Raw genomic sequence first — 13687 nt, forward strand, 5'->3', positions numbered from 1 at the left:
AAGTCTATATAGAATCTAAAATTACTTGACTGCACTGCTGATCACCCCATAAATAACCCAGTGTTTTCTTTAAAGGACAGTGCTGTAGTGGTGTTGCAGCATGGGCTGTGAGGAGAACTTAGTCCCCATTCAAGTGCCCCCTCATTTTTGGCTGAGAGGTAGAGTGCATACACCAAGAAGATCATGATGAGAGCAGAGAACTCATTCTTCCTTTGATTTGATTTTGTATTCTGTGTGATAGGTTGGATTATTTTTGTTTATATTTGCGTATAACTCAATAAACATATAACTGATGATGGGAAAAGGTCCCTAGTTCAAATCCTGGCATCTACTCATAGGGAAGGAGCTCCATAGTAGAGTATTCACAGAGAGCTACTGTTGGGGAAGGTGGACCAGCAGTCTGACTTCACGTGTCTGCGAATCTCTTCCTCAACCTAGTACCCTCCAAGAGGTTTTGGATTCCTGCATTGCACGGGGTTGAACTAGATAACCCATGGCTCGGCAGTTCTATGATTCTCCTATCATTTCTGAACTCCTGTCGCCCTTTGGCTAACTGGAAGGCACCAGCTGGGCAAGACCATAAGGAGAGTTTGTTATACAAGTCTGCTTTAAAAATGTACTGCTGCTGATATGCAGCCTTACTGCATCCAATGCTGCAGGATGGTTTGCATCCGTCTAATAAGCTGAGCAATAGAACTAGCCCTGCTCTTGACATTCCATGTGTAGACAATGGAACCCTCCAGACTGGTCTTTTATTGGAAGTGTATTCTGCTTTGTGTGCCTTGTGGGACATCTTTGGGAAAAGAAAAGGCTAAGGAGTAAACCCTACACAAATTCAGACTGGAGTCCCTAAGACAATTGGATGGTGCCTTGTACTCCTCCCTGCAGCAACTCCTGCAGCCAAGCTGGTGCCAGATGTATTGCTCTGCTTTCCTTTGGACCACACATCAGCGAGGCCAAGAGGGGAGTCTTGTTGTCTGGGTAGCCCAGGACCTCCATACACACTGCCCAGACTTGCACCCTGGGGAGATCACTTTGGTGCAACAAAAGTGCGCACACAGCTGGACATTTATGGTATGAAAAGTTATAGGATTTCAGCAGGAAGTAACAGGTGTGTGCCTATTGGAAATGAGGCAGCATGATCACCCAAAAACCTTACTGACACAAATAGCATTCAAAACCGGCTTTTGTGGTATGACTGCCCTGAATGTGAAATAAAAGGAATATCTGGAATAACGTGTGGATAGGGAGCAAGATGGGCTACATATTCCCCCCAGCCCACATAACCAGAGTTTGCAATTGCATGAAGTCTAAGGGTTGTAGCCAGTGTAAGTCTTACTAAGAGTAGACCTATTGAAATCAATGGACATGAGTATCTTAAGTCCACTGATTTCAATGTGTCTACTCTGAGTAGGACTAGTGTTGAATACGGGCCTCGAGTGAAAGAGAACCTCTGATGGAGCACTTCTGGTGGTCTCTGATGTTTACTAGGGACTGAATGTTGATTGTAGGGACTGAATTGTAGGGACTGAATACTAGGGACTGAATGTTGATTGTAGCAGGTCCTGCCCTGTAGGAAAAAGCCTAGAATAATCTCTGCCCACTTTCAAATGTATGCTGACAATTTTGTATATTGTACTCTGCTTTGCTGTATTTTTATGAAAAGTGTGGTTAATAAATATTTAAATATATAGGTAAATAAATAGTTTCCCCTATCCTCATCCTTTCTGCTGGGGAATGCATGACATTATCAAAGCACTGCAGTGAAAAGGAAGTGATATTTGCTGATATTTTTTACATTGATTCTTGTGTAAAGGTGTCCCATACATGGAGGGTGGGGCTTTCAGACATGGGCTGTGTACACACTACACCTTTAAAGCGCATTCTTTCCCTCAAAACACTGTGAGGGGTAAACTACATCAGCAAGAATTCTTTTAGGGAAACTCACTTGACAATGTTGGGTTTTGAGAGGTAAAGCATGGGAGATAACTGCAGGCAATTGGGACCCTTTCCTACATTAAGTAGGACACAAGCCCCAAGGAAGCTATGGGGTCCCAGTCACACAGAAAGCCTTTGGCTGGGTTTGCTAACAAGGAACCTTATGCTGAAACATTCCAGGGTGTACCGTGGATAAAGGCAATGACTGTGAACATTCCTATCCATAGCCCATTTCTTTCAAATTTGTAGCAGTTGTTATAGGACTGGAGGTTGGTTAGGATGGGTTCCAACCAAGCCTGTGATTTTGTAACTGTAAGACTGTAGTCTCTAATAGCAGGACCTGCTGGACTTGTCAAATCAGTCTCTTTGTTAAAGTGTGTTAGGTATCCATTTACATGTGTAAAGAGTTGGTCAAGACCAAACATGTTACCATAGAGACAACTGGCTGGTGATGCGCTTTCAGGAGGGGGTAAGCCTCCCGCCCTCACCTGGCTGGATGCCACGTCATCCTGGGGTGGGGAAATAAGCCAGGGAGCTTGTATTTGTCTTAGTCTGGTCGGGCGTCAGAAGGTGAAAGAGAGACACAGACGCTTGATTTACTTTCTTTGCTGAAATAAAGCTGTGGCTTTGGAGGTTGTAGGGATTGTTAATGCTGTGAGCTCTTCTGTCTTATGCTTAGTTTGTACATATCTGTAAATAAAACTATATATAAAGACATTACTGTACCCAGAGACCTACATTCCCAGGAAAACAAACCCTAGAATCAGAGAATCGTAGAGTTGGAAGCTACCCTGAGGGTCATCTAGTGAAATCCCCTGCAATGCAGGAATCTCAGCTAAAGCATCCATGGCAGATGGCCATCTGACCTCTGCTTCAAAACCTCCAAGGAAGGAGAGTCCACCACCTCTCATGGGAGACTGTTCCACTGTCAAGTAGCTCTTACTGTCAGAAAGTTTCCCCATATGTTTAGTCAAAATCTCTTGCAACTTGAAGCCATTGGTTCAAGTCCTACTCTCCAGAGCAAGAGAAAACTAGCTTGTACGGCAGAGTACAGAGTCAGGTTTAAGGTGGTTTTGACCTTTAAAGCCCTATGTGGCCTAGGACCCACATACCTACGGGACCGCCTCTCCTAGTATGCCCCGCGGAGGACCTTAAGGTCCACAAATGACAACACTTTGGAGGTCCCAAGTCACAAGGTGGTTAGATTGGTCTCAACTAGGGCCAGGGCCTTTTTAGTACTGGCCCCGATTTGGTGGAACGCTTTGTCAGAAGAGACTAGGGCCCTGCGGGACTTTACATGTTTCCGCAGGGCCTGTAAGACAGAGCTGTTCCACTTGGTCTTTGGTTTGGATTCAGTCTGACCCTTATGTTTCCCTCCCTTATGGTTTTGATTTATGGGATACTTTTAAAATGAGGCTGCATTTTAAATTGCATTTTAATCTGTATTTTAAATTGGTTTTTTCCCCTATTATGTTTTTACTGTAATTTTACTGATGTTAGCTGCCCTGAGCCCGGCTCTGGCCGGGGAGGGCAGGATATAATTATTATTATTATTATTATTATTATTATTATTATTATTATTATTATGTGTGACAGCCCTTAAGACATTTGAAGATGGCTATCATATCTCCTCTAAGTCTCCTCTTTTCCAGGCTAAATGTACCCAGCTTCTTCAAGCGCTCTTTGAAAGGCTTTGTTTCCAGATCCTTGATAATCCTGGTTGCCCTCCTCTGCGGACATTCCAGCTTGTCAACATCCTCCTTACATTGTGGTGCCCAGAACTGTGGTGCTCCTTAAATTGTGCTACTATTACTTCCCTTGATCTGGACACTAGACACCTGTTGATGCAGCCTAGAACAGCATTAGCTTTCCCCCCTGCTGCATCACACTGTTGACTCCTGTTAAGCCTGTGGTCCACCAAGACCCCTAGATCTTTCCACGTGGACTGCACATGTACTGGGAAAATGCTGGAACCCCTGGAGCCTCTTATCACTTGGATATTGGGGTGCGCACAGCAATATACAGTATTAAAATTACGTTAGTGTTTTATGTTATTGCTCATGTAATGTGAAACCTTACCTTGTATTTGAGAACTTCTAGAAATTACAAGTTTTTTTAAAAAACAACAATGCTATTTCATGCTGAGCAACAGGAAGTGATGTTTGCTGGCATTAATTGACCTAGGTGAGAGATTTGCTAAAGTGCTGCCTAGGGGGTCGAAGTACCAGGGTGTCATGTTTAAGGACCCTATAGGAAAAACACAGGAAGGTCATTGTGTCAACCCCTTGGTGGAAATGCAGCTGAATACACACAGGTCCTAGGCAGTCATTCACAAGAGGAAGGAACAAAATAGCTTGAATGACAGGGCACGCATGGCACTTGCACTGTGGGAACTGTCAAGAATAGAATGTTTTTAACACATGTCTAAAAAGATGTTTATGGGACGCGGGTGGCGCTGTGGGTTGAACCACAGAGCATAGGGCTTGCTGATCAGAAGGTTGGCAGTTCGAATCCCCGCGACGGGGTGAGCTCCCGTTGCTTGGTCCCTGCTCCTGCCATCCTAGCAGTTTGAAAGCAAGTCAAAGTTCAAGTAGATAAATAGATACGGTGTTTCAGTGCACTGCTCTGGTTCACCATAAGCGGCTTAGTCATGTTGGCCACATGACCCAGAAGCTGTATGCCGGTTCCCTCGGCCAATAAAGCGAGATGAGCGCCGCAACCCCAGAGTCGGTCATGACTGGACCTAATGGTCAGGGGTCCCTTTACCTTTAAAAAGATGTTTAGAAGCAGAAGAAAGCTTTTCTGTGGTGCCTTCTCACCAGATTGTCCCCATCTGTATGTGGATTTCTTATGCATGAATGTTAATACCAATTTAAAGTGCTGCTGCATCTCTGTTGAATGAACATCAGCCATAGGAACATAGGACTGGGTCAAATCATTAGTCCCTGCAGCTCAGTATCTTCTCCAATGATTGACAGTAGCTCTCCATGGTTTCAGACGGGGGGGCCTTTGTCTCACAGCCCCACTAGGAGACTGAACCCGAGACCTTTTGCTTGCCACTGAGTTGTGGTCCTTCCTCCTAGCCATGTGCATGCCCACAAGTATGTGATTAATGCAGTGCTTTTTTTCTTAAAAAATGTTTAAGGGTACTCTCCTTTTCCTACTCATATTGAAATACTGCCCCTCAATGTGGCCAAACTAAGATTCACAAAATGTTTAGGGGTATGCATGCCCCCTGCATCCCCCCAGAAAAAAGCACTGGAATCATGTATATTTTATTGGCTGGCTGGCTGGCTGGCTGATATCCCACTCTATCCCATGGGCTCAGAGTGATTTTTAGTGGTCCCACACCTCTGTCAAATTTTAATAGCCCCATCTTCAGTCTAAGGAAATCAATTGTTTAGGGATAAAACAGACCAAGTTAAGTAAAAACAATATTGCAAACAGAAAATCTATTTGAAAGCCCTAAACAAACCAAAGTTGCTGTATTACACCAAGTGGTGCCATCAGGGCAGAACTTTGAGGCAGAGGTCGAGTAGCATGGCCAGGTTGGGTGGGGGGGGGGCAAATGCCACAGGACAGGCTTGCCATATTTTCACATTGGTAAAATAATACACATAACCATCTAAGGAACCCTCCCTCCCCAAGGAAGGCTTTTAAGTCTAGAGTCTGAAATTACTTGACTGCACTGCTGATCACACCATAAATAACCCGGTGTTTTCTTTAAAGGACAGTGCTGTAGTGGTGTTGCAGCATGGGCTGTGAGGAGAGCTTAGTCCTCTGTCCAGTGGTGATGGTTGTTAAGAATTCCTGCTCCGTGATTGCAGTCATGGGGTTTTTGTCTATCACATGACACAGAGTGGGAAGTGACGGAGACACGGAGATGTTTGTGTTCCTGTGCTCTGTGAAGTGGGACTATTGTCCTTTGTTCTTTCTCTTTGCTGTCTGATGCTAGAGAGAGAGGGAGCCATGTTGCGGTGCTCCGTGTGTGTTTATATGTAAATAGGGTAGATTAGCCAAAATGCCGAGTTGCTGAGGTCTGTTACGCAAACTGCGAACACTCTGTGGATCCCTAAGTGTGCTGGTGTCTGTTGGCATCGGTCGCTGTGATGTTCGGGCTGAAGAAAGCTTTCGAAGCTCCCGAACGAATGACCAGGAGGGAAAGAACATGCCAGTAGGGTCCTACTCGAGTGTAGGGCGAGCTCCTGACACTGGAGCTTTGACTGGGAAGGAAGTAGATGGATAGAGGTTCACTTTTCCCCCTTCTTTTTTATAATTTTTTTATTAAGCAATTTCAACATAATCATTTATCAATCATATTATTACATACATTCTTCCCCCCTCCCCCCTCCCCCAAGACTTCCCTCAGCTCCTTTCTCTGATTTCTCAACACATTTTATTCTCTGCATATTATAAAATTGTACATATCTTTGTCTTATCTATCATATATTCAACTAATAAAATTTGTGAATGTTTATTCAAAACCTGCCAAGGGTCCAATTCTTTTTGTTGTCTTTTTAAGTAATTTGTAAAAAGCTCCCATTCTTCCGTGAAGTCAAAATTGTCCTTGTCTCGCAATTTGTATGTCAATTTAGCCAGTTCTGCATAGTCCATCAATTTCTCTTGCCACTGTTCTTTCGTCGGGATTTCTTCATTCTTCCATCCTTGTACTATCAAAACTCTTGCTACTGTTGTAGCATACCTACATAAATAAGTTCTTTGTTTTCCTTGGCAGGTCTTGTCCTACAATCCCTAACAAAAATGCTTCTTTTTCTTAACAAATGTCATTTTTTTCCAGTTCATTGTATATCATTTCCCAATTTTTTAAAATTTCTCTACATTCCCACCACATATGATAAAAAGTACCCCTTTTTTCTTTACATTTCCAACATATGTTTGACCCGGTTTTGTACATTTTTGCTATCTGTACTGGTGTTATATACCATCTATACATCATTTTCATATAGTTTTATTTCAAAAGAAAGCTGATGTGCCTCTTTTCATTCTGCTAGTTGTTCCTTGTACTGTGGGGTGTCACTATATGAGCTTGAAACTTTAAAATGGGGGGGGGGAGCGTTCCAGAACCAAACCTTAAACCAGGAAGGTAAAGCAAGGTGAGGGAAAGGGGTGATTAAAAGGGGTGGGGTCAGAAGTAGGATTTCCAAATGATGAGAAAAACAACAGCCTAAACTGCTAGTGTGCCTTTTACAGCCAAAATAGGGTGTGACCATAGTAGCAGAGAGGGGGTTGCCAAGATTTTGGGGTTGTGGACACATTTACAAACCAGAGCAATTGTCATGGGCCCTCCACAAGCACGGCTGGACCGCATCACCCCTAATAAGTGGCTAAGTTAGGCGGGGACGATGCTGAGGATATTCTAGCTGGTAAAAAGTTCAGAAAAGAGAAACCCAAATGATCTAGTGGCTACAGCAGCTCTCCCAATGAAGAAAGCTTACAACATTTGGGGGTTGTTAGTCTTGGGAACAGGTGAGCAAAAGGAGACATGATAGAAGTGTATAAAATTATTAATAGTGTGGTGAAAGTGGATACATAAAAGTTTGGCTCCTTCTCTCAACCCTTGAACTCAGGGGGATCTAATGAAGCTGAATGTTGGAACAATCAGGACACCCAAGAGAAAGCCCTTCTTCACACAGCAGCCCAGCATTAAACCATGGAACTCACTCTCACAGGAAGCAGAGATGGCCACCAAAAGTCCATGGAGGCTTAGGGCTTTCCCACACTTTCTCTGGTCCCACTGCTTTCCCCTGGGAAAACAACTCTCTAGCACGCAATTGGAGCAAATGGCATTTCGGGTTTTCTCCAGGTTGATGTTTGCTCTGATTTAGTGCTAAAGAGGGGGAAAGGGAGAAACCCCTTGGATCTGTGCTTTCTGAGTCCTAAGTCTATCAATGTTTACTAGCCACAATATTTATGTTCTATCTCCTCTGTTGGAGGCAGAATGTCTCAATGCTGGGAATCAGAAGTAGGGAGAGTGCTGTTGCCCTCTGGTCCTGCTTTGGGGCTTCCCATGGGCCTGATCCAGCAGGCTCTTTTTAAATTCTTATGATAGAATTGTAGTCCACCATCTGGGAACCCAAGGATGAAGAATACAGGTGTAGGTAATACTGAGCTCCTCATCTGACTGGGTAGGAGTTCACAGAAGAGATGAGAGTAGGACCAGAGGCTTCCTGGTATATTGCACAGCCTCTCAGCTGCAGCTACTACATTGCATCAACTCGCAAAACAAAGTCACAGGGATTCATTTCTACCACTGTGGGGCAGTGGAACTCTTAGCACAGCTGTGTCTGAGTGGCTGCTATTGCTGAGTCATGCTCCTTGCATCTAGGGGCGCCATGTCACAGTGGGCGGGGGGGAGGGGTGGACGGACGGACGGGTGCAGCTCAGACCCCGTGTTTCAAACAGCCCTTCAAGAGCAGCTATATTTCTGGGTCTATAGGCGAAACATATTGTTACGGTAAAATGGGCTATATATTGAACAAAACAGCTGGTGTTTGTGTGACCTATTCTTGTTCTGTGTTAATAGCAAGACTGCAGCTGTTATGGGGTGTAGAGTACATTGCTGGGTTGCATCCAACCAAGGAAGTAGACCCATTTAAATGTGTTTGTCAGGTTGAAAAACTTCAATGGGTCTACTCTGAGTAAGATTAGCATCGGATACAATCCACTCTTGAGATGTTTTTTGTCAGTTTAACTGGGCCCTTCAAACTTGGGGCCCCCAACGTGGCATTCATGGGCACCATGGAGCTAACAGACACCTCCCAATCATTATTTTTAAAATTTGAGCCTTATTTGGCTGGTTATGTTTTGGTTGTTTGGTGGGGAGGTTGCCTGTTTTCTGTGGGTTGTGGGTGTTGCCTGCTTTTTGTGTCTGTTTTTGTTTTATTTGGGATGTGTAGGTGACTTACCTTTTTTCGGAGGGGACATACCTGAGCATCACCAGTTTTTCTTCTGTGACATTGGTATTTTGTAGTTCCCGTAAGAGATTTCCAAATGTGCCCCCAGGTCACAAAATGTGGGAGACTCCTGTAGGAAGGGGCAAAAATGGCCCCTAACACTGGATGGCCTGTCCTGCAGCAACTAGGACTTTTGCTGCCCCCCCCACCTTTGCAACCAGCCAGTTCCTGACAGAGGCACTATGGCAGTTCAAGAACACATTCCAGCCAAGCAAAGGGAGTGGAGCAAGACCAGTGAAGGGGTGGCTTAAGAATGGCTGGAGGAAGAGTCCCAAGGGCCAGATAGAGTGGCCTGGGGGCCACATTCAACCCCAGTCCTGGGGTTCCCCACCACTGATATAGGTCACATCCAAGCCATACATTTACAGCACTCTTATACCACTTTTAAAAGTCATGGTTCCCTGCAAAGTTTCCCAGGAACTGAAGTTTGCCACTGACCTATAATTCTCAGGACAATTGGCAAACTACAATTCCCAGGATCCACATTCCCCATTATAGGTTGTTCTGTACCATTATCTAAGGGACACTTTTATTTATAGTTATTGTATATTAAAAAATAAAAAAAGTTTATAAAAAGGTCATGAATCAATGAGTAATAGCCACAAATAGCTCTCCAGGAATCTAGTTGCTTACTAAGCCTTGCAGTTCCCAACTCAATCAGATGACGTATCATTCTCAAGTCTCTTGTGACCCAGCTGGTCAGCACATCCAGCTATTCACTGGGTCAAACAAGACAGCCATTATATATTACAAGGTTTTATTATTTATAATGGAAGCTTCTATGTGGGGTAAAGTAGCAGCTGGAGGAGGAAGGGTTACCTTTCCCTTCCATGCACTGTGCTTCTGATTCTGATTGTGCTCTCTTGGGCAGCTATTTACGTCTGAAAAACTAAGACACTTCGTTGCAACCATGCATCTCAATGTCACATTTAGTTTGATCCCAGAAAGTGACCACTGTTGGTGGCTTCCTCTTCCTTTAGATACTTTTGCTGCTGAACTCTGCTGAGGTCCAGCTGTACCCCAGGCTGACTTAGGACCAGTATTGTTGCCTGGGTTTATGGTGTTGGAGAGAGAGGTTTGGAAGAAGTTCCTACTCTCCAGTAGCAGAGTTAGCACAATGGCTTCAAGCACATTAAAACTTGTTTAGGTTTACATCTGCCCTCATCCACCTTTGAACAAAGTTCCCCACAGAAATACTTAGGCTAGAATAAATCACAGACACTTAGCTTTGCAAATAAGTGAACATTTTACTCACAGAGTTTCCAGAAGTTACAGCAAACAAGTCTCCATCTGTTGGCAGTAAAACAAAGAAGAAGAAAAAGGTTCCAAACGCCTTTAAAAAGGAAAGTATTTGGTTTCCTTACAAAAAAAGATCATGCAATCTTTGGGTTAGCAAAGATGCAGGCTTTAAAGACTCCTTTCAGAGTGATTCAGTACACTTGCAGGGAGCGAAGGTCTTATGGCTTCTTGCTTGTTTCAGGAAGCATGAAGAGAAAAATGCTGAAAAGTGGGATGGGGTAGGGGAGAGCAGAGCCTGCTGAGAGGCTGTCAGACTACACCCACTTGCAACCTGAGCTCAGGTTTACCCTTTCATGCACCCTTTCATGTGAGCCACTAACTGTATATTACAGCAACGTCAGGCCAATTCCAACTGCACATCTTTGTGGCTCAACAGGGCATGCAGTTAAACTGTTAGTCAAAAGGAAGATGGTTGGATCTCTTCTCACCCCGAGCCCTGATAGCCGCCATGTGTGGTGCCTGCCTCTCTACCCTCAAAGAGAGGGAGGGTGACTACTTCCACAATGTTACAGAAGACGACACAGATTTGTGTAAGTAGATCAATAAATAAATGTGCTGATTTATATGTATAGATACAAGTTTAGAAATCATTAATGTAATTTAATCAGAAATGCAGAATTTTGCAGCATAGTGGAGAAGACAGTGACTATATGGCCTGCTTGTGGACCTGCTCAGTGTGCTGTCAGGTTGATGTGCAGGGACACATTAGTCCCGCAACATCTGGAGGGGCGCAGGCTCCTTATCCTCGTGCTTCTGTGTTTTTGACATGATTATATATGGATGGCTTTTTATTGTTGTGAGTTGCTTTGAGCTCAACCTGGTTGCTTGGGAAAAGTGGCACACAAATCAAAATATTAATAGCAATATTAAATCAAATCAATAGCAACCTTACATCAACATTGGCAGTGGGAACAAATCCTCCACCACAGCACACAGTAACAGGACAGCTTAGGCATAGGCAACAGAGTAAGCCATTTTCTTACATGCTTTGTCCCCGCATACCTTGTGGCTGCGTCACCCTGCCTAATGATTGGGCTGGCCCTGAAGGCAAAGGTGGCAATGCAGATTTTGCGCACAGTAGGACCTGCAGTGTTGGGTGCAAGTGTGACAGAGGTGTACTGGGCTTCTAAGCAACTCCTGGCGCTTATTGGCAACTGAAGGAGCTCTTATTACCTTCTGTGTGTGAAAACAGGAGGCTTCATGCTGTCCTTTATATTCTACAGGTAAACTCTGGTTTTCACAAAAGCCTGCCTGAACCATTCTGGACACCTGTTCCTGTAAATCTGCAGATGTTCTTAATTAGAGATGGGGCAACCAGCCCAACTAAGCCGCCCTCTAGAGGAGCTTTTGCCCACCTGGCAACCTCTAGAGGTTAAGTACTACAACTCCCTACATTTGCAACCTCAAGCCCTTGTCCGATAGCACCCCTATGCTAATGGCAAACTCATTCTCCCAATGCCAGTCCTTATGCAGCCAAAAGAACACCATCAGTGTACAAGAGGGAGGTGTCAGCAGAGATGGGGGGGGGGGAAGCACGCGTTTTCCCCAAATGCAAAAAATATTTAGAAAAAATCTTAAGTGTGCAGAGCCTCCCACCAATACAGATCCACAGTATACATTTAAAACATATTTAGCATCAATTTAAAGCATGTGACTTCTCCCAAAGAATCCTGGTAACTGTAGTTTCTGCTTCACAGAGCTACCATTTCCAGCATGCTTAGCAAACTATAGCTCCCAGCATTCTTTGGGGGAAGTCATGTGCTTTAAATGAGCATTGAATATGCTTTAGATGTAAGCGTGCTCTAAGCGGCTAGCATGCTCAAAGGGCATGGAGCGCTGACTGACAGTTGTGGCAGGGGGAATGGAAATTAGTGTTGGTGGGCAGGTGGAATGGAGTATCCTGAAAAAGGACATGGCAGGCTGGCTGGACAGCAGCATTCCACAAGGAAACATGTTGTTTTATAATCCCCAAAAGTAACCCCCCCCTTTCATCTCTTCTGTGTTGGAAATTACAGTGCATCTTAAAAATGGATATGAAGCTCCTCTAAGACAAGAAGCTGACGGACGAGAAATACATTGTAGCATTCAGGATGGGTGAGCTCCTATCTGTTCAAAACACATCTGCAGCTGCTCCCTTCTCCTCCCAAGTATCTGGTTACAACACGGAATGACTGGCATTAGCAGATACAAATTTTATGTTGAAGACAAGCAGCTGGTTGTTATATTCCTGCATTTAATACAAAGTTCAGGTTAACTGCTGGGTAGTAAGAATAACACCTCCCTCCTAATTAGCACAGGCTTCCTCAACCTCGGCCCTCCAGATGTTTTTGGCCTACAACTCCCATGATCCCTAACTAGCAGGACCAGTGGTCAGAGATGATGGGAACTGTAGTCTCAAAACATCTGGAGGGCCGAGGTTGAGTAAGCCTGTATTAACATCTGCTTGTTTATGAACCAGTATTTTAATTTAAACAGGATTGCCTAACTGTCCCAAAATACCATCAGCTGCCATGTTCAATATCTGTTCAATCTCCAGCAATTAGTAGGCAAACACATTTAGCTTCATGTCATGAAGCTTCACCTGCTGTTTACAAATCAGAGTCCTGTAAAAGGACCAGGAATGGCCACTCCTGCAGGGTTGGGAACTACAGCCCTCCCAATACTATTGGACTCCAACTCTCATCAGTCCCAGCCAGCATGGCCAACATTCAGGGATGCTGGGACTAGGAGTTCTAGGCCAGCAACATCTGGAGGGCTATAGGTGGTTGCAGAAGGGTGTCCAGATGCAGAAAGAGACAGGATTTCTGTATAGAGGCATAGGAGAGGAGGCATAGGAGAGGTCAGCAGGTCTAACCTGTCCTGTAAGCTGCACCTGCTGAAATGCCTTCTTCTGCACAACTACTGAAGGCCTAAGAGCCCTGGTCTCTTTTGCATCATTCCTAGGCGACTCTTAGAAATGCATACAGAATTCAAATCACTGTGACCAGTTGTATCCCCTTTGATATTCAAGGCACCTACACTATGTTACAGGGATGGGGAATCTGTGGCCTACCAGATGTCATTGGCCTTCAACTTCCATCAAGCCCAGCCAGCGTGGACGATGGTCAGGGTGATGGGAGTTGTCTTGCTTGTGGTCTTCCCATAATGGACATCAGCCTGGTCAATGACATGCTGGATGAGGGTGGCCACTGGCCTGATCCAGCAGGCTCTTCCTACATGCAGGAGGATGGTCTTTTTTGCATCTCCCTGCCGGGAGGGTGTGCATGTACATTACACACTGCAGAGGCCATGTGCGATTAATCTGGGCATTGTCACTTGCTCTGCATGCCTTTCTGCTTTCTCTGTGCCTACCAATCACTGACACCGCAGCTTCACCTGTGTTACCTGAGGCCCTCCAAACCAGAAAGACAAGTTGCTGAAGAGACTGGGTCAAGGAAGAAACACAAAAGCTGGTATAATTACTCTGCTAAGTGGAG

General features: G+C 44.6%; 1 long non-coding RNA gene across 1 annotated transcript; it reads right to left on the bottom strand.

Annotated features, from left to right (window-relative positions):
• Window positions 1-8906: 8906 nt before the first annotated feature.
• Window positions 8907-10783, bottom strand: LOC310832264. The gene is made up of 2 exons (XR_014558221.1): window positions 10168-10783; window positions 8907-8982 (listed from the first exon to the last, which is right to left on the bottom strand). It is a non-coding gene; the product is annotated as an uncharacterized lncRNA (long non-coding RNA).
• Between the last annotated feature and the right edge of the window lie 2904 nt (window positions 10784-13687).

Source organism: Podarcis gaigeae (genome assembly GCF_964106915.1).
Source record: "Podarcis gaigeae genome assembly, chromosome: 15".
Taxonomy (NCBI): Eukaryota; Metazoa; Chordata; class Lepidosauria; order Squamata; family Lacertidae; genus Podarcis; species Podarcis gaigeae.